The sequence below is a fragment of the Orbicella faveolata genome, unplaced genomic scaffold, assembly GCF_042242905.1.
Source record: "Orbicella faveolata isolate gen_17 unplaced genomic scaffold, um_ofav_v1 contig_4, whole genome shotgun sequence".
Taxonomy (NCBI): Eukaryota; Metazoa; Cnidaria; class Anthozoa; order Scleractinia; family Merulinidae; genus Orbicella; species Orbicella faveolata.
Genome location: NW_028301569.1, coordinates 12,511,020 through 12,536,725, shown reverse-complemented (window position 1 = coordinate 12,536,725; position 25,706 = coordinate 12,511,020). Strand labels below are relative to the sequence as shown.

The following is a 25,706-nucleotide window of genomic DNA, read 5'->3' as shown; positions in this document are numbered from 1 at the left end:
CCATCATTTGAGTGGTATTCCACTAAATACTTGACCAATATGCATGTACCATCGACACTGAAACACTGTCACTGATACTTGAACTCTGCTGACGCTTGACCGAGTGGCTGCCGACAATTGCAACCACCACCACAACAACAACAACAAGCTTTATTCCCTTAGTCTCACAGAAATATTTTACAAAGTTGTATGTTAATAGAGTTATGGGCCTGAGTACCTGAATTAACTAGAGAGTTAAATAGGGCAGGCAGCCAGGTCTACAGATGACCTGTCTATACAGATTATACTTCACAGAATGATGCACTACATTGTGTATAGACAACTGACTGATTTACAACCAACAAAGCAAGCAAGTTTCACAGGGGCTAATAAACATAAGACTGAAATTATATGGTGTTTTAGTTATTATTGAATCATATTGCTGATTTTTCTCTTTTCTTAATTCTCAGCTCTTTAACAATGGAATGCTAGCTGTGGAAACAGTAAAAGACCAATTCTGTGGTCAGCCTCACCCAGGCAACGAAGTGTTGTTCAGTAGTGTACAAATACATAATTTGCTCAACCTACTTGGGTTTCATGGTAGTAATAGAGCACCTTCAAAATAACCATATTATTCATAAATCTGGAATTTTTTGCGAGAATGAATCAGTCAGTTCTTTTTTTTATACTTGCCAATCATCCTAGATCTTGCTTCTTAGAATGATTTCTGCAGAACATTCAAGCAATAATGGCAAGAATTAAGTCACCAAAACAACCTCATGGCATGGTAATATTTTGAATAAAGGTAGGAAGATCTTATCGAGGCCTTAGCTCTCAAGCTGACCCCGCGAGATAAAACTGTGTAATTGTTGTCGAGTTATGTATTATTTTCAGTTAAGTATTATTCTCTGTTAAGTATTAGTCTTTGTTGCGTATTAGGAACGCTTCGATATCATATGTCATACCTCGTGCGTTATCGTTTTGCGATAGTTGTTTTACACAAGAGAGCTCATTGCGAAGGTCACTGCGTTTATCTTGCGACTTGTGTATTCAGGCATTACAGAGAGGACAATCGGTAAGCATGTATTTCCTTCCTTGCCCATTTCGTTGCATTTCTTGGTCAATTGTTGTATTTTAGATTTCCTCGCACTCGCGTATTTTAATATGTATTCGTGTTATGTAATGGTTATTTTAGTTTAAGCATTTCGTGTCACTTAGACTAGCTTTTTTGATTGTATTTTAGTTTGACGGTTTTGGACATCAAATCACGGCTAATACGAATAAATCACATTGGAATCATACTTAGTCTTTGGTGTTTGAAATCGGTACTTTGAGCGAAGTCCTCAATCTATTTATCTCTTGCGACATTCCGACATTGTTACGACGCCTGGAGCTACAAACTGAACTTGAAGTTATCCATATTTCTATTAAAACGGACGTTCCACGTTAGTTGAAAACACAATAACATACGCTTTAAGCATTCTTACAAGGTTTGCCATTAAAGTTCTCAAGAATGCCTGGGGATTTAATCGCGGGATCACCTAGAGAAATGAATTACAGTGAGTTGTTTTAGATAGAATTCAAGAAGTTACCGTGCTATAAGTAGATTTTCAGTAAATAATTTTTGCACTTATTACTCGAACTTTGAGCAGAATCCCTCTTAATCTCTCGTAAAAATAAAACAGTGTATGATCAAAGTACACACCTTTTTATCACTCGGAATTTTTACATGGTTTGCAACCAGGCTTGGGGTCAGTTGTGGAGTGATAAAATTTTTTCCTGGTATGTGTATACAATAATGATCTTGTGATGTTGGCAAGTATGTAATACCATGGTGCAAACAAGTGTTTAATACATGAGGAATATTTATATTCTTATGAAGCAACCTGGATCAGCCAGCTTAAAATTTACATCGAAAATAATTATTGACACTTCTTTTGTTCTCGGCAGAAAAGGACAACATCAGAAAGGTATCTAAAAAATCAATTATGCTTGGCAAGAGAATGTCCTTGAAAATTAAAAATTATGGCATGAGTATTTTGTCTTTATAATGTAGAAGCTTTATCATTTTTAACATGAACATTTTTAAACTTGAAAGTTTTCTGATACAAAAACATTTCATTCTCTGAATCTCCAGATTTTTGTTCCTTATGTCATCAAGCACGATATCATTGACACTTGTTTGCACAGTTAAAATTTAGTATTCATACTGGACATTTGCTTGTTAAGTTCCTCTATGACACCTATTAGCAGAAATTTTCAATATTTTAAGCTCTATTTTCTTTCATGTTACAGTTTTTGTGGAGGTGAAGGGGGAGGACGGGTCAAAATAAGAAAAAAACTTCATTTACTTCAATTCATTAAGATGAAAAGAACACTGGCAGTTAAGGTGATTCCCTAGTAAAAGAACCCGCCATAGATTTCCGACGAAACTTGGTATGCTGTTGTTACAGGTCAAGGAGATATTAAAAAGGTAGTAAAAAGAGGGGGTCACCATGCTTGTTTTCACGCCACAATGCTGACAAATATGGTTATTTAGGTGACTTTTGGCAACCTCTGTGTGCAACAGATAAGCTTGATTATTTTTCAAAATTGCTTTTGAAATTAATTTTCCTAGTACACAAGTTCAGTGTCTAACATTAATTATCCATGCATAGTCATGCACTGTGCAATCATGGCAATGTACATGAACTGGCTCTGAACAATGAACTGGCTCTGGAAAGCTTATCAGATGAGAAGAAACAACTGTGTAACGGTTATACGTTGAAGGGGCATATTTTACGGAGACAAAGATCCAAAACTTGAAGTTGACGAAAGTGTTTATTTCTTGACAACGAGGAAAGGTTCAATGATACTCGTAAATTGAAAACAACGATTACAAAATACAACTAAATATAAAGCTACATAGACTAAAGGTAAAAGGTAATGAAACAAACTGCTCTGTGCATATTTGGGGGAGGGGGCAGAACCCCACTTAGCATAATAACAACTCAACATCAAAACAATAATGTTCCACACATGAAAAGGTCCCAAACAAAGATGAAAATACGCATAAACAATACAAATCATACTTGCTTAACAATGCATATGATACTTCGAAAGGAATTGAAATAATCACATTTGTGACACTAAGAACCAGACTACTTATCTGCATGTGCACAAGAGAAAACAATAAGAATTAATTTGAGCTAGAATAGAATTGTGCAACATACTAAATCGATAGGAAATACATTTAAATAGCAAAGAAAACAAGATCACTCACATATCTGACCCACACAGTGAAAATACTTGATAGGGAAATACAAAAAGGCAACTTGACTTGACTGAAAACTTAAGACTTGTCACTTCTTTACCAACTAAAGGTCCACTGAACTTTGACCAAGACGGCGTGAGCTAAAAGCTTGTGCAATACCGTGAGCCTTAGCGAGAATAAGCAAATGAAAGAAAGTAAACAAAAGGCACAAGCTGAAGAAAAGAAAATAGGCAATCTTAAACTGCAATATTTGTGGTTTTCTTTAGAATTACAATTTTGTTGTAATACTTGGTTTACTTGTCAAAACATTGCAGCAACTGCTGTGATAACTAGGTGAATTTACAGGGTCATGTTTACATTCAGGTGACTTCAACTAAATCAATGATACTATACAACTTTAGCTGATACTGCAGAACTTTAGCAAATACACTAGTGGGCAGATTGAAACTGATAACAATTGATCAATCACTCTTAACTCTTGACATCTAGAACAAAATGACCTGACGAGTGATTTACCCTTTCACTCCTAGAAGCGATGAACATCTTACTTTTCCAATGATAAATACATTGCAAACCAGACTTGTGATGAGGAGGAAGGAAAATAGTAGACTAGGAGACATTGTCTGGATGTGATTCCAAATTCTCAAATTTGACATGCTAGCAAATGTACATGTGTGGCCCGCTGTTAGGAGAATTAACCAATAAATCTTGGGACTGAAAGTGTTAAGACTGACAAGACAAACACTTCCAGACTTGTGACGAAAAAAAGGAAAATAGCAGACTAGGAGAAATTGTCTGGACATGGTTCCAAATCCATAAAACCAACAAGTTAGGAAATGTAGGCTTTTATTGAGGAGAATTGGCAAACAGATCTTGGGACAGAAGGTGTTAAGACTGACAAGGCAAGCATAACTGGCAATAGACAGCTTATCAGATTAAACAAGACAACCTGAATATGTGTGGTTTTCTTTAGAATTACAATTATAACAATATTGCTACAACAATATTGGTGGTTTACTTCAGCTGACCTCAACAAAATCAATCGTTTAAGCTGAACTTGACACTGCAGAACTTTAGCCCATACGGTAGTGGGCTAATTAAAGCTGACAACAATAAATATTGATAAGTCACTGTTTACTGTTGACACGTAATACAAATGACTTGACATGACCCCTAGGAGTAGAACATCTCCTTACACGATAAATACATTGTACATTGTAACCCGGACTGGTGATGAGAAAAAGGAAAATAGTAGACTAGAAGACATTGTTTCGATGTGATTCCAAATTCTCAAAATTAACATGCTAGGAAATGTATAGCTTCCAGTTAGGAGAATTAACCAACAGATCTTTGGACTTAAAATATCAAGACTAGCAAGACAAGCTTACTGGCAGTGGACAGTTTATTGGATGAGACAAACACAACCAGAATTACAACATTGTTAAAATGCTTGGTTTACTTGTCAAAACATTGCACAAACTGCTAATAGTTAGGAGAATTTACAGGGTCATAAATACCTTCAGCTGACCTCAACAAAATCAATTTATTGTTTAAGTTAGACTTGACACCATAGAACTATTAGCTAATACTACTACGTGAATAACAAATAACTTGACAAATGATTCATCCTTTCACTCCTAGGAGTGATGAACATCTTACTTTTCCTTACTTAATAAATACATTGTAAACCAGTCTGTGATGAGAAAAAAAGAAAAATAGTAGGCCAGGAGACATAATGTGGTTCCAAAATAATTCTTCTATCAGGGAAGGAAATGCATGACTTCAAGTAAGGAGAATTAGTGAACAGATCTGGGAACTAAAAGTGTTAAAACTGACGAGAAAAGCATAACTGGCATGGGAGAGCTTATCAGATGAGACATTAGATGCCCCGAATATTTGCTGTTTTCTTTAGAATTATAATTTTCTAACAACAGTTGGTTTACTTGTAAAAGAAAAATGCAGACTGCTGTGATAACTACACTGTAGATGATTTTTTTTAATTTTGCTACTTACACCACTACAATAGTACACCATTTACAATACAAAACTTACAGTACTTACTTACAATGTGCGATACTTAAGCTACTAACAATACTATACTCTACTTACAAAACAGTACTTACTTACAATGTGAGATACTTATGCTACTAATAATAAAAAAAACATACAGCTACTTGCGTCACTTACCACGTGGATTACATACCCTACAAAATCCAGAAAATAAAGGGGTACGGGGATGTATGGTAAATTTTAGTGAACTGAGCTTCTAACTCAAAGGAAATCAAAACGATTAAAGATATTTTCCCTGCTGATTCACTGAAATTTAGCTTTGTATACTTTGAATATTGAAGTGAGGGAAATAGGAGGAATATCTGGTAGAAAGGAAAGTGTAAAAAGAGCGAGAGACTTCAAACTGCTAAAAAGTTACTAAAGAGAGAAAGGTTCAATTTCTTATATTGTTTTAGAAAAGGCTTAAAATTTTCAATAGTTGGAATATTTCCTTTGCTTCTGCAAAGCCAAATTTAGAATCTCGCAAGTAACAGAAGAGCTTTGTTTTTGGAAGTATGATTTTACAGGAACGTGAATACTTTCAGCTGACCTCAACAAAATCAGTCATTTAAGTTAGACTTGATACTGCAGAACTTTAGCCAATACAGTAGTGGGCAAATTGAAACTGACAACAACTCATCAATCACTTTTAACTGTTGACATATACAAGAAATAACTTGAGGAATGAATTTTATCTCAGCAGCAATGAACGTCTTCTGTTATCTTGCATGATAAATACATTGTAAAGCAGTCTGGTGATGAGGAAAAAGAAAAATAGTAGACTAGCGAACATTGTCTGGATGTGAGTCCAAAGTCTCAAATGTAACATGTTAGGAAATGTATTGCTTTCTCTTAGACGAATTAACCAATAGATCTTGGGATTAAAAGTGTTAAGACTGACAAGACAAACAACAAACCAGACTTGTGATGAGAAAAGGAAAATGGTAGACTAGGGCAAATTCTCATAATGTAGCATGTTAGGAAATGTATGGCTCTATGTGGGGAGAATTAACCAATAGATCTTGGGACTAACAGTGTTAAGACTGAGAAGACAAACAACAAACCCGACTTGTGATCAAAAAAGGAAAATAGTAGACTAGGGCATATTCTCATATTTAACATGCTAGGAAATATATGGTTTTCTCTAAGGAGAACTAACCAATAGATCTTGGGACTAAAAGTGTTAAGACTGAGAAGACAAACAACAAGGAAACCAGACTTGTGGTCAAAAAAAGGAAAATAGTAGGCTAGAGCATATTCTCATATTTAACATGCTAGGAAATATATGGCTTTCTGTAAGGAGAATTAACAAATAGATCTTGGGACTAAAAGTATTAAGACTGGGAAGACAAACAACAAACCAGACGTGTGATAAAAAGAAGGAAAATAGTTGACTGGAGCAAATTCTCATACTAAAATGCCAGGAAATGTATGGCTTTCTGTAAGGAGAATTAACCAAGAGTTCTCGGGACTAAAAGTGTTCAGACTGAGAAGACAAAAAACAAACCAGACTTGCAATCAAAAAAAGGAAAATAGTAGACTAGGGCAAATTCTCATATTAAAATGCTAGAAAATGTATGGCTTTCTGTAAGGAGAATTAACCAATAGATGTTCGGACTAAAAGTGTTAAGACTGAGATTACAAACAACAAGTAAACCAGAGTTGTGATGAAAAAAAGGAAAATAGTAGACTAGGGCAAATTCTCATATTAAAATGCTAGGAAATGTATGGCTTTCTGTAAGGAGAATTAATCAAGAGATCTCAGGACTAAAAGTGTTAAGACTGAGAAGACAAACAAGTAAACCAGGGTTGCAATGAAAAAAGGAAAATAGTAGACTAGGGCAAATTTGCATATTTAACATGCACAAACTGCTGATAGTTAGGTGAATTTACAGGGTCATGAATACTTTCAGCTGACATTGAGATGAATGGCTTAAGTTAGAGTTAATACCGTAGAACTTTAGCTGATTAATGCAAAAGTGGGCAAATTGAAACTGATATTAACTAATAAACCAAGTAGAAAATTGTTATTCTAGAGAAAACCACACATTCAAGATGTCTCTTCTCATCTGATAAGCTATCCAGTACCAGTTATGCTTGTCTTGTCAGTCTTGACACTGAAGATTTGTTCACTAATTCTCCATACTAAAAACCCATACATTTCCTTGCCTGCTGGATCTGAGAATTTTGAATCACTCATTGAGACAATTTCCCCTGTCCACTATTTTACTTTTGTCATCGCGAGTCTGATTTACTTGTTCTGCTTGTCTTGTCAATCTTAACACTTTTAGTCCCAAGATCTGTTGGTTAATTCTCCTTACAGAAAGCCTTACATTTCCTTGCATGCTAAATTATGAGAATTTGGAATCACATGCAGACAGCAATGTTCCCTTGTGTACTATTTTCCTTCTTTCTCATCACGTCTGGTTTAATGTGTAGTTATCATTTACTGAAAAGTGGTACTGTATGTTCTACTCCTAAGGGACGAAGGGTCAGTAGTCGCAACGTGTGAAGTGTGATCATTCATCAAGTCATTTGTCAATGGTAAACAATGATTGTTAACTTTTCAATAAAACATTGCAGAAAATGCTCTGATAACTAGGTGAATTTAAGGGTCATGGATACTTTCAGCTGACCTCATGAAAACCAATCATTTAAGTTAGACTTCATACTACAGAATGTGAGCTAATGGAATAGTGGGAAATGGGAACTGACAACAACTGGTCAATCTTTGTTAATAGTTGACAAAGAACAAAATTAAGACATGATCAGTTATCTAACTTTGCATAAGGCTGTGACTGTTTACCCTTTCACTCTGTTAGAGTGATGAGACTAAGAGACATTGTCTTGATGTCTTTTCAAGTTCTCCAAACTAACACACTGGGAAATGCATGGCTTTCTGTAAGGAGATTGCAACTAACAGCGGCAAGACTTTCAAGACAAGCATAACTGGCTCCATGGCTCTTGATTTGTGTGTAGATACATGTAATTCAAACCTGTTAGAACCTATTTTTAGAAGTAGTTGTCTACACCTTGGCTAGTTTTTAGCCAACATATCTTCCAAACCCATAGGGTTGTCTTAGTATACACTCATTTTTTAAGCTAAGTTGCCTTTTTCGCTGTCAGTTTGCATACAATTATTTTTATACTTTTGCGGGAAAAAATGTTTAAGTAATAATGATAACATTAAATACATCCCTACTGAGTATAGAGTGGATCAACAACTCAAATATTTCCAAATGGGTGGGTTAAGGAGGTTGATAACAGTTTCAAGTACTTATAAATAATGAAATGACAGAAATGGTACCAAATGCTTTCTGATGAATACGTTTTGGTCATCCTCTTGACATGACAGGTTACTATTTCAACAAAATAACCTGTTAAATATATTCTTAATGTTAGCTTTTAAATGTTTAAAATTTAGGAACAAGCTCAGTGACAGTCGTTTCTCACTCTTAGGGATCAGGGTATCATAGACACTTTATAACTTTTGTTTCAAATAAAGATTGTTGTGTTGTGTTTTTCCTAGGAGTACACGCGAATGGCATCAAGCTGTGAGTATCATGGGCACATGCCCTTGATGCTCATAGCTTAAGCAAATATTTCGTGTTCACTCCTGTTGATTTTGGGAGGAAATTGGGATTGTTAAAGCCTTGCTTTAGCATTTTTGCACTAGGATGGTTTTCTTGCACAAGTGAAACTTGAAAAGCAAAATTACATTATAGATTTTTTATGCTTTTTAGGGTGCGTTTCTGGAGCAATTCAAGATTGAATACTTCAATGGATAAACAGAGTTTGTGTTTCTTTCCTTAACAATTAATTTAAGATCACTCGGGTCATGGTGCATGAAAGGAACCGAAGAACAGTTCTTCAATATCTTTGATGCACCATGATCCAAGTAACCTTGGATCAATTGTTAAGGAAAGAAACGCAAACTCTGTTCATCAATTCAAGTATCCAATCTTGAAAGAAATGCAGTTTTTATAGTAAATGGTTTGAACCTAGGAGTATCAGTAGTTCACATAATGTGATTGTCCGGGTAAGGGTAGTTCTGAAAAGAACTATTGTTAGTGACTGAGGTTTCAACAACCTGGGTGGAAGTAATCTTCAGAGTCAAGTGAATAGTGTTGGTCAGTCAATGATGTTATAAGTCGGGTCTGTTAAACGTGATTGGTCAGTATCGCCATCACTGTATTGGCTGAAAGACTCATGTAAAGTTTGTCATCAGCCATTGGTGGGTTTCGATCTGTCTATTGTTAGTCAAATTGGCCGGTTTTTGGTCCGTCTATTGTTAAGTCGGTCTGTTGGAAGTCCGTTTGTAAGGTGCCGGTAGTTGTTGACATCTGTTAAGAGGTGTTTGTTCTAGGTTAGTGTGCCAGCTTTCCAGAGTTAGTCGTTGAAAATAATTTGTACTGTAGGTTAAGCACAACCATTGACTGGGACTCTGCTCAGTGTTTAACCTACAGTACAAATTATTTTCAATGACTAACTCTGGAAAGCTGGTACACTAACCTAGAACAAACACCTCTTAACAGGTGTCAACAACTACCGGCGCCTTACAAACGACTTATCCATGATGGAAACGAAACCGACACACAGACTTCTAACAGCCCGACTTAATTTGACTTGCAATAGACGGACCAAAAAGTGATCAATTTGACATACATACATACATCACTTTATTTACCCTCGGATTTCAGAGTAGCTTATGCAGCTAATATCTCCGTCTAACTACAGACGGATCAAAACCTACCAGTGACTGATGACAAACTTTACACAAGTCTTTAAGCCAAACCATCATAGCTATACTGACCAATCACGTTTAACGGACCAGACTTATAACATCATCAACTGACAAACACTATTCACTTGACTCTGAAGATGACTTCTGCTCAGGTTGTTGAAACATCAGTCACCAACAACAGTTCTTTTCAGAACTACCCTCACCCCGATGATCACACCATGAACTACAAATGCAGTTTTTAAGATTCGTGTTATTTGGCTTACCCATACTTCAAAACAACTTACAACACCTTTTTTGTATTTTATAAACATTTATTTGAAAAACTACATAAATTGTTTTCTACACAAACAAACAAGCTACATAACACATTTTCTTATGTTCTACTTCTAAATGGAAAATTGATAAGCTCACAATTCTTGCCTTGTATGTAAAAAAATGTTTAATATTCTAATAAGTTTATGATAAAGTTGAATTCCCATGGGAGTCAAATCCCTTGGGGATTAATTTTTGCTAAGAGCTGTTTTATTCCCATGGGAATCAAATCCCTTGGGAATTAGTCTCATGGGAATTAATTTTCTCTAAAGCTGTTTTATTCCCAAGGGAATCAAATCCCTTGGGAATTAGTCCCATGGGATTTAATTTCCTCTAAGAGTTGTTTTATTCCCATGGGAATCAAATCCCTTGGGAATTAGTCCCATGGGGATTAATTTCCTCTAAGAGTTGTTTTATTCCCATGGGAATCAAATCCCTTGGGAATTAGTCCCATGGGGATTAATTTTCACCAAGAGCTGTTTTATTCCCATGGGAATCAAATCCCTTGGGAATTAGTCCCATGGGAATCAAATCCCTTGGGAATTAGTCCCATGGGGATTAATTTCCTCTAAGAGTTGTTTTATTCCCATGGGAATCAAATCCCTTGGGAATTAGTCCCATGGGAATCAAATCCCTTGGGAATTAGTCCCATGGGGATTAATTTCCTCTAAGAGTTGTTTTATTCCCATGGGAATCAAATCCCTTGGGAATTAGTCCCATGGGGATTAATTTCCTCTAAGAGCTGTTTTATCCCCATGGGAATCAAATCCCTTGGGAATTAGTCCCATGGGGATTAATTTTCACCAAGAGCTGTTTTATTCCCTTGGGAATCAAATCCCTTGGGAATTAGTCCCATGGGAATTAATTTCCTCTAAGAGCTGTTTTATTCCCATGGGAATCAAATCCCTTGGGAATCAAATCCCTTGGGAATCAAATCCCTTGGGAATTAGTCCCATGGGAATTAATTTTCGCTAAGAGCTCTTTATTCCCATGGGAATCAAATCCCTTGGGAATTAGTCCCATGGGAATTAATTTTCGCTAAGAGCTGTTTTATTCCCATGGGAATCAAATCCCTTGGGAATTAGTCCCATGGGAATCAAATCCCTTGGTAATTAGTCGCATGGGAATTAAAGTTATTCCCTTGGGAATTAAATTTCTTTACAGTTTAATCATTGTAAACAAAATATTAATAAAATACAACTATTCAAAGAGTGTTGAAATGCCCTAGTCAGATTGACATACTGAGAAGTTGTGTTAAGATGTTAATAACAGTTTCCAGCAGCATCCATTAACAGCTCTACTACTGCACATTATGAAGTGATGTTACGATATTGGTATCACACAAATGCCTAATCATTGGTGAACAAATTGTGGTCATCTTTATGGCATAATAAGTTACAAAAGCTGTGGGACAACTCGCTAAAAACACCCTTTGTATTAGCTTGAAGTGCTTATAAAATGGCTCAGTGAAACCTATTCTCTTACTATATAACTGTCATAAGCATGTTAAAGTTTGCAAAGTTTAAAATTCTATAAGTAGGGTTCTGAGATATTTCAAACTTTCTAAATGAGCTCAAGCAAACCTACAGAATTTGTGGGGGTAAGTTTCTAAAGAAACTGGTGCTGCATTGGTGGGGAGTATAACAAGATAATTTGGTTTTATCAACTGGGTTGATAATGTGAATTGGCCACCATAAAGAGATTCAGAAGCCGACGTTTTAAGCATTAACCCTTCATCAGAGCAAATCCAACGAAGGGCTAACACTTGAAAAGTCAGCTTTCGAATCTCTTTATGGTGGCTTATTCACATTATCAACCCAGTTGATAAAACTAAATTATCCTGCTACAGAATTTGCGTAAACTTTGCAAAAAGTTGTATCTTAACATGCATATCACAATTCCACAGTACAAAATGGGTTTCACAGAGCAATATTTGAATTTTAAGCACTTAAAGCTAATATAGAGGTGTTTTTTTAACAAATTCTTTTGCTGTTATGGCAACCTACCAGTATTATACCATGAAGATCACCAAAACTTGTTCGCCAATGACGAGGCATTTGTGTGATACCAATATCGTAACATTACTTGATAACGTGTGATAGTATTGAGCTCTTAATTAAGTATAACTACTTGAAAGTGGTGGAAGCTGTTATCAGCCACCTTGAACAAAGGATCCATTCATCTGACTTGAGATACCTGACAACAACAGTAAGTGACAAATGAAAGAGCTAAGTTCTTTCTGTGAAGCTGCCAGAACCAAAATTAACTCATCTCGTATACACTGTTCATTAGGTTCAACTTGCATTTGTACTTGGAGTATTTTTTCAAAAATTTAAATTAAAAATTTTCCTTTTTTTATCACAAGTCTAGTTTGTTGTTTGTCTTCTCAGTCTTAACACTTTTAGTCCCAAGATCTATTGGTTAATTCTCACAGAAAGCCTTACATTTCCTAGCATGTTAAATATGAGAATTTGCCTACTAATAGTCTACTATTTTCCTTTTTTCATCACAAGTCTGGTTTACTTCTTGTTTGTCTTCTCAGTCTCAACACTTTCAGTCCCGAGATGTACATTTCCTAACATGTTAAATATGAGAATTTGCCCTAGTCTACTATTTTCCTTTTTTTCATCAAAAGTCTGGTTTACTTGTTTGTCTTCTCAGTCTTAATACTTTTAGTCCCGAGATCTAACGCTTAATTCTCCTTACAGAAAGCCATACATTTCCTAGCATGTTAAGTATGAGAATTTGCCCTATTCTACTATTTTCCTTTTTTCATCGCAAGTCTGGTTTACTTGTTTGTAATCTCAGTCTTAATACTTTTAGTCTGGAGATCTATTGGTTAATTCTCCTTACAGAAAGCCATACATTTCCTAGCATGTTAAATATGAGAATGTGCCCTATTCTACTTTTTTCCTTTTTTTCATCTTAAGTCTGGTTTACTTGTTGTTTGTAATCTCAGTTTTAATACTTTTAGTCCCAAGAACTATTGGTTAATTCTCCTTACAGAAAACGATACATTTCCTAACATGTTAAATATGAAAATTTGCCCTAGTCCACTGTTTTCCTTTTTTTTCATCGCAAGTCTGCTTCACTTGTTTGTCTTCTTGGTCTTAAGGGCCCATTAACCAATTTATGTGCGCGCTTGCGCACGTTGCTAACGAGGTGAAATTTCACTTCCGGTTACTTACGTCAGCCTGAGCGCTTAAAATAAAACAACTCAATAACTTGCAAATTCGCTTACATTTTAGATGTTTTTCTTTGTGTTTCACAAAATGCAAATTAAAAAAAGTCCAAGCAAAGACAAAATAAGAAAAAGACAGAAAAACAAGAGCAATAGAAAGAGAAAAACTAACTCCGTGTGGCTTTGTTTGATCTTACCTAAGTGCGCTGGTAGTGTAAATTGCGCACACACTGATAGGGTAACTTCCAATATATATCGGGCGCACTTCCGGTTTCTTTAAATGCTCAAGGAAACGCGGTTTTTCATTAAATCCAGCCTTTTTCGACGGATTTCAATTAAAGCCAACGTTGGAAAGATAGCTATGCATTCCTTTTTCAAAATCATGCTTTTTCCAGAAAATTACGAATATTTTAATATTTTAAAATTCTCTCAAAATCTGACCTTTCAAAAATGAAACAAAATCTATGCATAGCGTAATGAGGATTTAAATTAAAATATTAAATCAATGAAAAAAATCCCGATAAAGTAATTTGCCTGGGAGCCTCAGTATTAGTCACATGACCATGGGCGTGGCCTGATGACGTCATCACTAGTGTTACTGATCATGAAAAAGTTAATACACATGAAAATACTCTGAACTAACTAAAAATGATGAGGTTATATGAGAATAAATTTTCCTTAGCAACGGCTCGAAAAGATTGGTTAATGGGCCCTTAACACTTTTAGCCGCAAGATCTATTCGTTAATTCTCCTTAGAGAAAGCCATACATTTCCTAGCATTTTAATATGAGAACTTGTCCCAGTCTACTATTTTCCTTTTTTCCATCACAAGTCTGGTTTGTTGTTTGTCTTCTCTGTCTTAACACTTTTAGTCCCAAGATCTATTGGTTAATTTTCCCCACAGAAAGCCTTACATTTCCAAGCATGTTAAATATAAGAATTTGCCCTAGTCTACTATTTTCCTTTCTTCAATCACAAGTCTGGTTTACTTCTGTTTGTCTTCTCAGTCCTAACACTGTTAGTCCCGAGATCTCTTGGTTAATTCTCCTTACAGAAAGCCATACATTTCCTAACATATTAAATATGAAAATTTGCCCTAGTTCACTGTTTTCCTTTTTTTCATCGCAAGCCTGCTTTACTTGTTGTTTGTCTTCTCGGTCTTAACACTTTTAGTCCCAAGATCTATTGGTTAATTCTCCTTACAGCAAGCCATACACTTCCTAGCATGTTAAATATGAGAATTTGCCCTAGTCTACTATTTTCCTTTTTTCAGTCACAAGTCTGGTTTACTTCTTGTTTGTCTTCTCAGTCCTAACACGTTTAGTCCCGAGATCTCTTGGTTAATTCTCCTTACAGCAAGCCATACACTTCCTAGCATGTTAAATACGAGAATTTGCCCTAGTATACTATTTTCCTTTTTTTCATCACAAGTTTGGTTTACTTGTTGTTTGTAATCTGTCTTAACAGTTTTATTCCCGAGATCTATTGGTTAATTCTCCTTACACAAAGCCATACATTTCTTAGCATGTTAAATATGAGAATTTGCCCTAGTCTACTATTTTCCTTTTTGTCATCACAAGTCTGGTTTACTTCTTGTTTGTCTTCTCAGTCCTAACACTTTTAGTCCTGAGATCTCTTGGTTAATTCTTCTTACAGAAAGCCATACATTTCCTAGCATGTTAAATATGAGCATTTGCCCTAGTCTACTATTTTCCTTTTTCATCGTAAGTCTAGTTTACTTGTTGTCTGTCTTCTCAGTCTTAACAGTTTTAGTTCCGAGATTTATTGGTTAATTCTCCTTACAGAAAGCCATACATTTCCTCGCATGTTAAATATGAGAATTTGCCCTAGTCTACTATTTTCGATTTTTTATCACAAGTCTGGTTTACTTGTTGTTTGCCTTCTCAAACTTATCACTTTTAGTCCTGAGATCTATAGGTTAATTCTCCTTACAGAAAGCCATACATTTCCTCGCATGTTAAATATGCGAATTTGCCCTAGTCTACTATTTTCCTTTTTTTCATCGTAAGTCTGGTTTACTTGTTGTTTGTAATCTCAGTCTTAATACTTTTAGTCCCAAGAACTATTGGTTAATTCACCTTACAGAAAGCGGTACATTTCCTAACATGTTAAACATGAAAATTTGCTGTAGTCTACTGTTTTCCTTTTTTTTCATCGCAAGTCTGCTTTACTTTTTGTTTGTCTTCTCAGTATTAACACTTTAAGACCCGAGATCTATTGGTGAATTTTCCTTACACAAAACCATACATTTCCCAGCATTTTAACGTGAGAACTTGCCCCAGTCTACTATTTTCCTTTTTTCTTTCATCACAAGTCTGGTTTGTTGTTTGTCTACTCAGTCTTAACACTTTTAGTCTCAAGATCTATTGGTTAATTCTCCTTACAGAAAGCCATACATTTCCTAGCATTTTAATATGAGAATTTGCCCCAGTCTACTAGTTTCCTTTTTTCATCACAAGTCTGGTTTGTTGTTTGTCTTTCCAGTCTTAATACTTTTAGTCCCAAGATCTATTGGTTAGTTCTCGTTACAGAAAGCCAAACATTTCCTAACATGCTACATTATGACAATTTGCCCTAGTCTACCATTTTCCTTTTTTCATCAGAAGTCTGGTTTACTCGTTGTTTGTCTTCTCAGTCTTAACACCTTTATTCCCAAGATCTATTGGTTAATTCTCCTTACAGAAAGCCATACATTTCCTAGCATTTTAATGTGAGAATTTGCCCTAGTCTACTATTTTCCTTTTTTCATCACAAGTCTGTTTTGTTGTTTGTCTTTCCAGTCTTAATACTTTTAGTCCCAAGATCTATTGGTTAGTTCTCCTTACAGAAAGCCAAACATTTCCTAACATGCTACATTATGAGAATTTGCCCTAGTCTATCGTTTTCCTTTTTTCATCAGAAGTCTGGTTTACTTGCTGTTTGTCTTCTCAGTCTTAACACTTTTATTCCCAAGATCTATTGGTTAATTCTCCTTACAGAAAGCCATACATTTCCTAGCATTTTAATGAGAGAATTTGCCCTAGTCTACTATTTTCCTTTTTTCATTGCAAGTCTGGTTTACTTTTTGTTTGTCTTCTCAGTCTTAACACTTTTAGTCTCAAGATCTATTGGTTAATTCTCCTTACAGAAAGCCATACATTTCCTAACATGTTAACTTTGAGATTTTGGACTCGCATCTCGACAATGTTCACCAGTCTACTATTTTTCTTTTTCCTCATCACAAGACTGGTTTACAATGTATTTATCACGTAAGATAACAGAAGATGTTCATCACTGCTAAGATAAAATTCATTTCTCAAGTTATTTCTTCTATATGTCAACAGTTAAAAGTGAGTGATGAGTTGTTGTCAGTTTCAATTTGCCCACTACTGTATTGGCTAAAGTTCTGCAGTATCAAGTCTAACTTAAACGACTGATTCTGTTGAGCTCAGCTGAAAGTATTCACGTTCCTGTAAAATCATACTTCCAAAAACAAAGCTGCAATTAACTTTGTCCTGTTACTTGCAAGATTCTATATTTGGCTTTGCAGAAGCAAAGGAAATATTCCAACTATTGAAAATTTTAAGCCTTTTCTAAAACAATATAAGAAAGAAATTGAACCTTTCTCCCTTTAGTAACCTTTTACCAGTTTAAAGTCTCTCGCTCTTTTTACACTTTCCTTTCTACCAGATATTCCCTTCCTATTTTCCTCACTTCAATATTCAAAGTATATAAAGCTAAATTTCAGTGAATCAGCAGGGAAAATATCTTTAACTGTTTTGATTTCCTTTGAGTTAGAAGCTCAGTTCACTAAAATTTCCCATACATCCCTGCCCACCTTTATTTTCTAGATTTTGTAGGGTATGTAATCCGTATTGTAAGTAACACAAGTAGCTGTATTTTTTGTTGTATATGTACAAGTAAATAAGTAAGTACTGTAAGTGTTGTATTGTAAGCAGAGTATAGTATTGTTAGTAGTGTATCTCACATTGTAAGTAAGTACTGCTTTGTAAGTAGAGTATAGTATTGTTAGTGGCTTAAGTATCGCACATTGTAAGTACTGTAAGTTTTGTATTGTAAGTGGCGTACTATTGTAGTGGTGTAAGTAGCAAAATTTAAAAAAATCATCTACAGTGTAATTATCACAGAAGTCTCTGCATTTTTCTTTTACCAGTAAACCAACTGTTGTTGGAAAATTGTAATTCTAAAGAAAACAGCAAATAGTTAGGGCATCTAATGTCTCATCTGATAAGCTGTCCCATGCCAGTTATGCTTGTCTCGTCAGTTTTAACACTTTTAGTCCCCAGATCTGTTCACTAATTCTCCTTACTTGAAGTCATGCATTTCCTTCCTTGATAGAAGAATTATTTTGGAACCACATTATGTCTCCTGGTCTACTATTTTTCTTTTTTTCTCATCACAGACTGGTTTACAATGTATTTATTAAGTAAGGAAAAGTAAGATGTTCATCACTCCTAGGAGTGAAAGGATAAATCATTTGTCAAGTTATTTGTTATTCACGTAGTAGTATTAGCTAATAGTTCTATGGTGTCAAGTCTAACTTAAACAATAAATTGATTTTGTTGAGGTCAGCTGAAGGTATTCATGACCCTGTAAATTCACCTAACTATCAGCAGTTTGTGCATTGTTTTGACAAGTAAACCAAGCATTTTTAACAATGTTGTAATTCTGGTTGTGTTTGTCTCATCCAATAAACTGTCCACTGGCAGTAAGCTTGTCTTGTTAGTCTTGATACTTTTAGTCCAACGATCTGTTGGTTAATTCTCCCAACAGGAAGCCATACATTTCCTAGCATGTTAATTTTGAGAATTTGGAATCACATCGAAACAATGTCTTCTAGTCTACTATTTTCCTTTTTCTCATCACCAGTCTGGGTTACAATGTACAATGTATTTATCGTGTAAGGAGATGTTCTACTCCTAGGAGTCAAGTCAAGTCATTTGTATCATGTGTCAACAGTAAACAGTGACTTATCGATATCTATTGTAGTCAGCTTTAATTAGCCCACTACCGTATGGGCTAAAGTTCTGCAGTATCAAGTTCAGCATTTTGTTGAGGTCAGCTGAAGTAAACCAAGTGTTGTAGCAATATTGCAATATTGCCAGTTATGCTTGCTTTGTCAGTCTTAACACCTTCCATCCCAAGATCTGTTTGCCAATTCTCCTCAATAAAAGCCCACATTTCCTAACTTGTTGGTTTTAAGGATTTGGAACCACGTCCAGACAATTTCCCCCAGTCTGCTATTTTCCTTTTTTTCGTCACAAGTCTGGAAGTGTCTGTCTTGTCAGTCTTAACACTTTCAGTCCCAAAATTTATTGGTTAATTCTCCTAACAGAGGACCATACATGTACATTTGCGAGCATGTCAAATTTGAGAATTTGGAATCACATCCAGACAATGTCTCCTAGTCTACTATTTTCCTTCTTTCTCATCACAAATCTGGTTTGCAATGTATTTATCATTGGAAAAGAAAGATGTTCATCGCTTCTAGGAGTGAAAGGGTAAATCATTTGTCAGGTCGTTTGTTCTGTATGTCAAGAGTTAAGAGTGATTGATCAATTGTTATCAATTTCAATCTGCCCACTACTGTATTTGCTAAAGTTCTGCAGTATCAGCTAAAGTTGTATAGTATCATTGATTTAGTTGAAGTCAGCTGAATGTAAACATGACCCTGTAAATTCACCTAGTTATCATAGCAGTTGATGCAATGTTTTGACAAGTAAACCAAGTATTATAACAATATTGTAATTCTGAAGAAAAAGTTGTCCAGAGCCAGTTAGGCTTGTCTTGTCAGTCTTATTAACAAATAGAGTCCCAAGATCTGTTGGTTAATTCCCCTAACTGAACACCATATATTGCCTAGACTGTTAATTTTGATGAAAAGCAACAGAAAAATTGGAACTGGCTTCTATTTTTTTTTGTTTTTATGAAAGCATTTTATATGAGGGCCCAAAAAATTTTCAGTGACTTTTCAAATTCATGTACATTGCCATGATTGCACAGTGCATGACTATGTATGGATAATTAATGTTAGACACTGAACTTGTGTACTAGGAAAATTAATTTCAAAAGCAATTTCAAAGCAATCAAGGACTATAATAAAACAAACAAGAAAGACACTTGCATTTTGGTGAGTACTCAGAGAGATCACTTTAAAGATCACCAGGCTTGGAAATATGGCCAAATATCATCACAAAAAGAAATCCAAAAAGATTTGAACATCAACTTAAAGGTTCTTATAAAAGATTACATGTAGCTGACAAGTTCCCAACTTCTGAAAGATATCTGCAAGATTTTAAATAGGTCTACGTTCCAAATTTAGGTATCTTAGTACACAGAGACAACATGTTCCATTTGAACTTGCACAGAAAAAAGGCAGCTGCACAGCTAAGAACCTCTCATATTGCTCAATTTGATTAGCTAAAAATTCTTCGGTCCAGTCAGACCAGGATCCTAAGTTGCCTCCTTACATTCTCAGCACTCACCTGACCTTGACATTAAACTTTTCCATCCATGAAAGAATTCCAGGCTGTACTGTTTGTAACAAGCGTCCAAGCACCAGTACTATACATAAGTACATGGTTTTTGGACAAAGACAAAAGAACAAATGTAATAAAGTTATAAAATAAACAAACCAACTTTCCAGTCATTAGCATCTTGTGCTTTCCATTTGAAGAGAAAGGAAGCCTCATGCCTCATATACTGTAATATGTGACAGCACCCAAGTTAAGGTGATTCCTTAGTATTGCATTGCGCATCCCTACTACACACAATTTTCGCTCATTAGCGCACGCACATGAGTGCGTGCACGTACAAAACTTAAGAGGTTTCCCTCAAACTAAGCTTGATAGCAAAATAAATGCTCCTCTTCTCTTAAATGAGCACAGTGACCCTCACTTTTTATTTCATAATTTCAATGAGAACAATATCCTCAATAACTGAGAAAAAAATTAGCAGAAATCTCTGGCTACTTTTTTGGCGAATGAAATAAATACTACAGAGGGAGACATAATGGGCCCAACAGCGCACGTCCAAATTATGTTTCCTTTAAAGGATAAAAAATGCAGGGTATTTGAGGGCGTTTTTTCTAGGACGCAGATGAATAAACAATCAAAGAAAGTTAAACTCTGTGTGATATAACACACTGCATTGAAAAATAATCAAGCTTATCTGTTGCACACAGAGGTTACCAAAAGTCACCTAAATAACCATATTTGTCAGCATTGTGGCGTGAAAACAAGCACGGTGACTCCCTCTTTTTACTTCCTTTTTAATATCTCCTTGACCTGCAACAACAGCATACCAAGTTTTGTCGGAAATCTATGGCGGTTCCTTTTACTAGGGAATCACCTTAACTGCCAGTGTTCTTAACATCTTAATGAATTGAAGTAAATGAAGTTTTTTTCTTATTTTGACCCGTCCTCCCCCTTCACCTCAACAAAAACTGTAACATGAAAGAAAATAGAGCTTAAAATATTGGAAATTTCTGCTTATAGGTGTCATAGAGGAACTTAACAAGCAAATGTCCACTAGGAATACTAAATCTTAACTGTGCAAACAAGTGTCAATGATATCGTGTTGATGACACAAGGAACAAAAATCTGGAGATTTAGAGAATGAAATGTTTTTGTATTTTTGTATTTTGTACTTTCAAGTTTAAAAATGTTCATGTTAAAAATGATAAAGCTTCTACATTATAAAGACAAAATACTCATGCCATAATTTTTAACGCTCAAAGCCATTCTCTTGCCAAGCATAATTGATTTTTTAGATACCTTTCGATGTTGTCCTATTCTGCCGAGAACAAAAGAAGTGTCAATAATTATTTTCGATGTAAATTTTAAGCTGGCTGATCCAGGTTGCTTCATAAGAATATAAATATTCCTCATGTATTAAACACTTGTTTGCACCATGGTATTACATACTTGCCAACATCACAAGATCATTATTGTATATACATACCAGGACAAAATTTTATCACTCCACAACTGACCCCAAGCCTGGTTGCAAACCATGTAAAAATTCAGAGTGATAAAAAGGGGTGTACTTTGATCATACACTGTTTCATTTTTATGAGAGATTAAGACGGATTCCACTCAAAGTTCAAGCAATAAGTGCAAAAGTTGTTTACTAAAAATCCAATTATAGCATGGCAACTTTTTTGAGCACTATTTAAAACATCTCACTGTAATTCATTTCTCTAGGTGACCCCACAATTAAATCCCCAAGCATTCTCAAGAAATTTAATGTCAAACCTCATAAGAATGCTTAAAGCATGTGTTATTGTGTTTCCAACTAACATGAAACGTCCGTTTTAACCCTTTAAGCCCCAGAGAAAAACCTTATTTTTCTAAAATGATAACAGTAGATCGAAAGACCACAAGTAATATACCAGTTGAAAGGTATTGTTTGGGGTATGTCCTTAATCACCACAACAAACATACAAGATGTTATAAATTGAATTGAGGAGTCTACAATGTAAAAACATAGGCACCCGATGCGTGCAAGAGTTATTTTTCTGGTGAAGTGTCGGAGATAGGAGTATTCATGGCGTTGTTTACAATAATGATTTGGTTAATTTGACAAGTTTTTTGGTTGCGATGTACAGCAAGAAAGAAACTGGGAATTTATGATGTACATGCGATGTTACATCGGTCATGGTAAGATAGCTAAATAGTAAGCCATAAAATGTTTGACTGAACAAACTACAGTAATCTGACACGTCTCCAGATTAATGTAAATACCATCTTATTTTCTAACAGGCAATTTGATTCATTCTTTGACACAACCCACACTGTGATTGGTGTGACACGCGCACATGCATAACTCCCTCACTCACCGATCACATAGCCCTTCCAACCCCCAAGAGGAATTTTTGCTCAAAAATACTCAAGTTAAATAAGAGACCTTTTCGCATTTAATTCGAGTGGTAAGTTTACCCTTTTTACACAACACAATGCTACTTCACTGAAAATAGAAAGAAAGAGAAAAAAACCTGACACATTGAAAGTCTGATTTAATTAAATTGCACTTGTACTTGGTGCCATGCAGTCTTCAAAGAACATTTGAGCAGTGTTCATACTTTTTACCTTTAAAAATATCGGACTGAAATGAATGTCATCAAATAAAACTATTAAACTGCTACTGCAGAGATGTAAAAACCGTCCAGAAATGGAAGCTTTTTTGTTTAATATCCTGGAAACAATAGCCGATAACTTGTCAGCTCTAATTGAATTTACTCCCATATAAAAAACAAAAGTGTTAAGTTACCATTTGTGACTAAAAAATAAAAATATCTCGTTATATTTGCATGCAACAAGAACAAAACAATCATTACTTGCACTTACTATTGAAAATGTTAGAACTCTTTCAAATCTAAATAGTCTCGTCTTGTCTCCTCTACAACATGACCTAAGAACTAGAAGCGACGATTTGTGACCTCTAATTGAATTTACTCCTTGTGAAAAACAAAAGTATCAAGTTACCTTTGTAACTGAAAATGAAAATATCTGGTTGCATTTGCATACTACTAACTCACAAACTGTTTCAAACCTCAAGGTTCATCTTGTTCATAACTAAAATCCTCAGCCTAAGCCACAGAAAATGTTGAATTAAACCCAATATATGAATACTTCCTCCTCTCATAGAAGAATAAATACCGCCGTTCTAAACTCTATCAGGATCAAATCTTCTCGCATGCCATTGACCTTTACAACAAGAAATTTGATTGGCTGTTTATAGTAGATCCAATCTGATTGGTGTGACATACATACATCTCTCACTCACTCACTCACTCACTCACTCACTCACTCACTTATCCATTGACCCGTCCATAACATACCCAACGTGCCAATTAAGAGGTATTTTTTTACAAAAAAATAACTCAATAATGAAAACGTTAAAAAATACCTAATGCCTTGTATATACTGGGTATACCCCTAAACAATGGCTCAATTTGCAGCTCTGGGTGTGCAGATTTTTATCAGATATTCACTTGACTGTAAAATTGTAAAACGTAAAAGTCTCAAAAACTTGAGGGGTGGTCAATCAAGTCTGATTCAGAAGGGGGGTATGATTTTATGCTTTCAATGTGAAAAAGTCTCAAAAACTTGAGGGGTGGTCAATCAAGTCTGATTCAGAAGGGGGTATGATTTTATGCTTTCAATGTGAAGATCTCTCAAAGGTCCTTTTGGTGTCCAAATTTGAAATGAATTGGCCAAATATTAAGCTTATTATAACATTTTGTACCTTATGGCACTATCGGGACTTAAAGGGTTAATAGAAATATGGATAACTTCAAGTTCAATTTTCTCTCGCAGGGACAGCTTGAGAGCTAAGGTCTCGATAAGAACTTCCTATCTTTATTCAAAATACTACCATGCCATGAGGATTTTTTGGTAACTTAATTTTTGCCATTATTGCTTGAATGTTCTGCAGAAATCATCTTAAGAAGCAAGATCTAGGATGATTGGCACGTATAGAAAAAAAGAACCGACTAATTCATTCTCGCAAAAAATTCCAGATTTATGAATATGGTTATTTTGAAGGTGTTCTATTACTACCATGAAACCCAAGTAGGTTGAGCAAATTATGTATTTGTACACTACTGAACAACACTTAGTTGCCTGGGTGAGGCTGACCACAGAATTGGTCTTTTACTGTTTCAACAGCTAACATTCCATTGTTAAAGAGCTGAGAATTAAGAAAAGAGAAAAATAATCAATTTGATTAAATAATAACTAAAACATATAATTTCAGTCTTATATTAATTTTATTAGCCCCTGTGAAACTTGTTTGCTTTGTTGGTTGTAAATCAGTCAGTTGTCTATACACAATTCTGAAATCATTCTGTAACATCATTCTGTAAAGTATCATCTGAATAGACAGGTCATCTGTAGACCTGACTGCCTGCCATATTTAACTCTCTAGTTATTTCAGGTACTCAGGCTCATAACTTTATTAACATATAACTTTGTAAAATATCTCTGTGAGACTAAGGGAAATAAAGCTTGTTGTTGTTGTTGTTGTTGTTGTTGTTGCAATTGTCGGCAGCCACTCGCTCAAGCGTCAGCAGAGTTCAAGTATCAGTGACAGAGTGTTTCAGTGTCAATGGTACATGCATATTGGTCAAGTATTTAGTGGAATACCACTCAAATGATGATGGTATATCACTCAAGGGCCAGTTGTATGCTGGTCAAACCTTTGTATTTCATGGTATATACATAGATCAAGGGTGAAATGAATATTGAACAAGTGTCCCTGGTGTATCTTTTAAACTCAACTCACAGTTGAATGCCCTTCAAGTGTTGTGATATAACAGACAAATGTGTGTACTATATGAGTCTCGTGTCTTTGAATATCTGTCAAGAGTCAGTGATATATCTTTAAAGAGTTGATGCTATATCAGCCAAGTGTTGGTAATATACATTATCAGTAAAGTGTTGCTTGAGAATTGGTCAAGTTTAAAGTAGTCTACTGGTTTAGTGTTAGCTCAATATCTATCAAATTGCTTGTATATCAGACAAGTATAAGTTGAATATTAGTCACGGGTCAGTGAAATATCCCTCAAGGGTAGGTGGTGAACTTGTTAAGACTGTCAAATGAATATCAGTCATTTGTCAGTTGAATATCAGACATGGGTCAGTTGAATAACACTCAATGGTAAGCAGTGAAGTAGTCAAACATCAGTTCAATATCAGTCAAGTACCAGTTGAATATCAGTCATTGGTCAACTGAATATCAGTCATGGGTCAGTTGGATATCAGTCATTTGTCAGATGAACATCAGCCACTGTCAGCTGCATATCAGTCATGGGTCAGTTGAATATCAGTCATTGGTCAGTTGAATATCAGTCATGGGTCAGTTGAATTTCAGTCATTGGTCAGTTGAACATCAGTCATGGGTCAGTTGAATTTCAGTCATGGGTCAGTTGAATATTAGTCATTGGTCAGTTGAATATCAGTCATTTGTCACTTGAATATCAGTCATGGGTCAGTTGAATATCAGCCCCTGGTCAGTTGAATATCAGCCCCTGGTCAGTTGAATATCAGTCATTGGTCAGTTGAACATCAGTCATGGGTCAGTTGAATATCAGTCATGGGTCAGGTGAATATCAGTCAAGGGTAAGTCATGAACTAGTGAAGAGTCAGTTGGTTATCAGTCATACA

The 25,706-nt window shown here is 35.3% G+C and overlaps 2 long non-coding RNA genes across 7 annotated transcripts in view; one reads left to right on the top strand and one right to left on the bottom strand.

The window, feature by feature from the left end:
* The window catches only part of LOC110045104 (uncharacterized), a 112,087-nt gene extending 103,302 nt beyond the window's left edge, over nucleotides 1-8,785 (top strand). For all 5 annotated transcript variants that reach the window (XR_016203059.1, XR_016203058.1, XR_016203057.1 and 2 more), the window contains one exon: nucleotides 450-8,785. This is a non-coding gene — a long non-coding RNA (uncharacterized LOC110045104). The remainder of the gene's footprint in view (nucleotides 1-449) is intronic.
* A 1,530-nt stretch (nucleotides 8,786-10,315) lies between these two features.
* LOC149101455 (uncharacterized) overlaps nucleotides 10,316-25,706 on the bottom strand; it is a 49,781-nt gene continuing 34,390 nt past the window's right edge. For both annotated transcript variants that reach the window (XR_016203060.1, XR_016203061.1), the window contains exon 10: nucleotides 10,316-24,231. This is a non-coding gene — a long non-coding RNA (uncharacterized LOC149101455). The remainder of the gene's footprint in view (nucleotides 24,232-25,706) is intronic.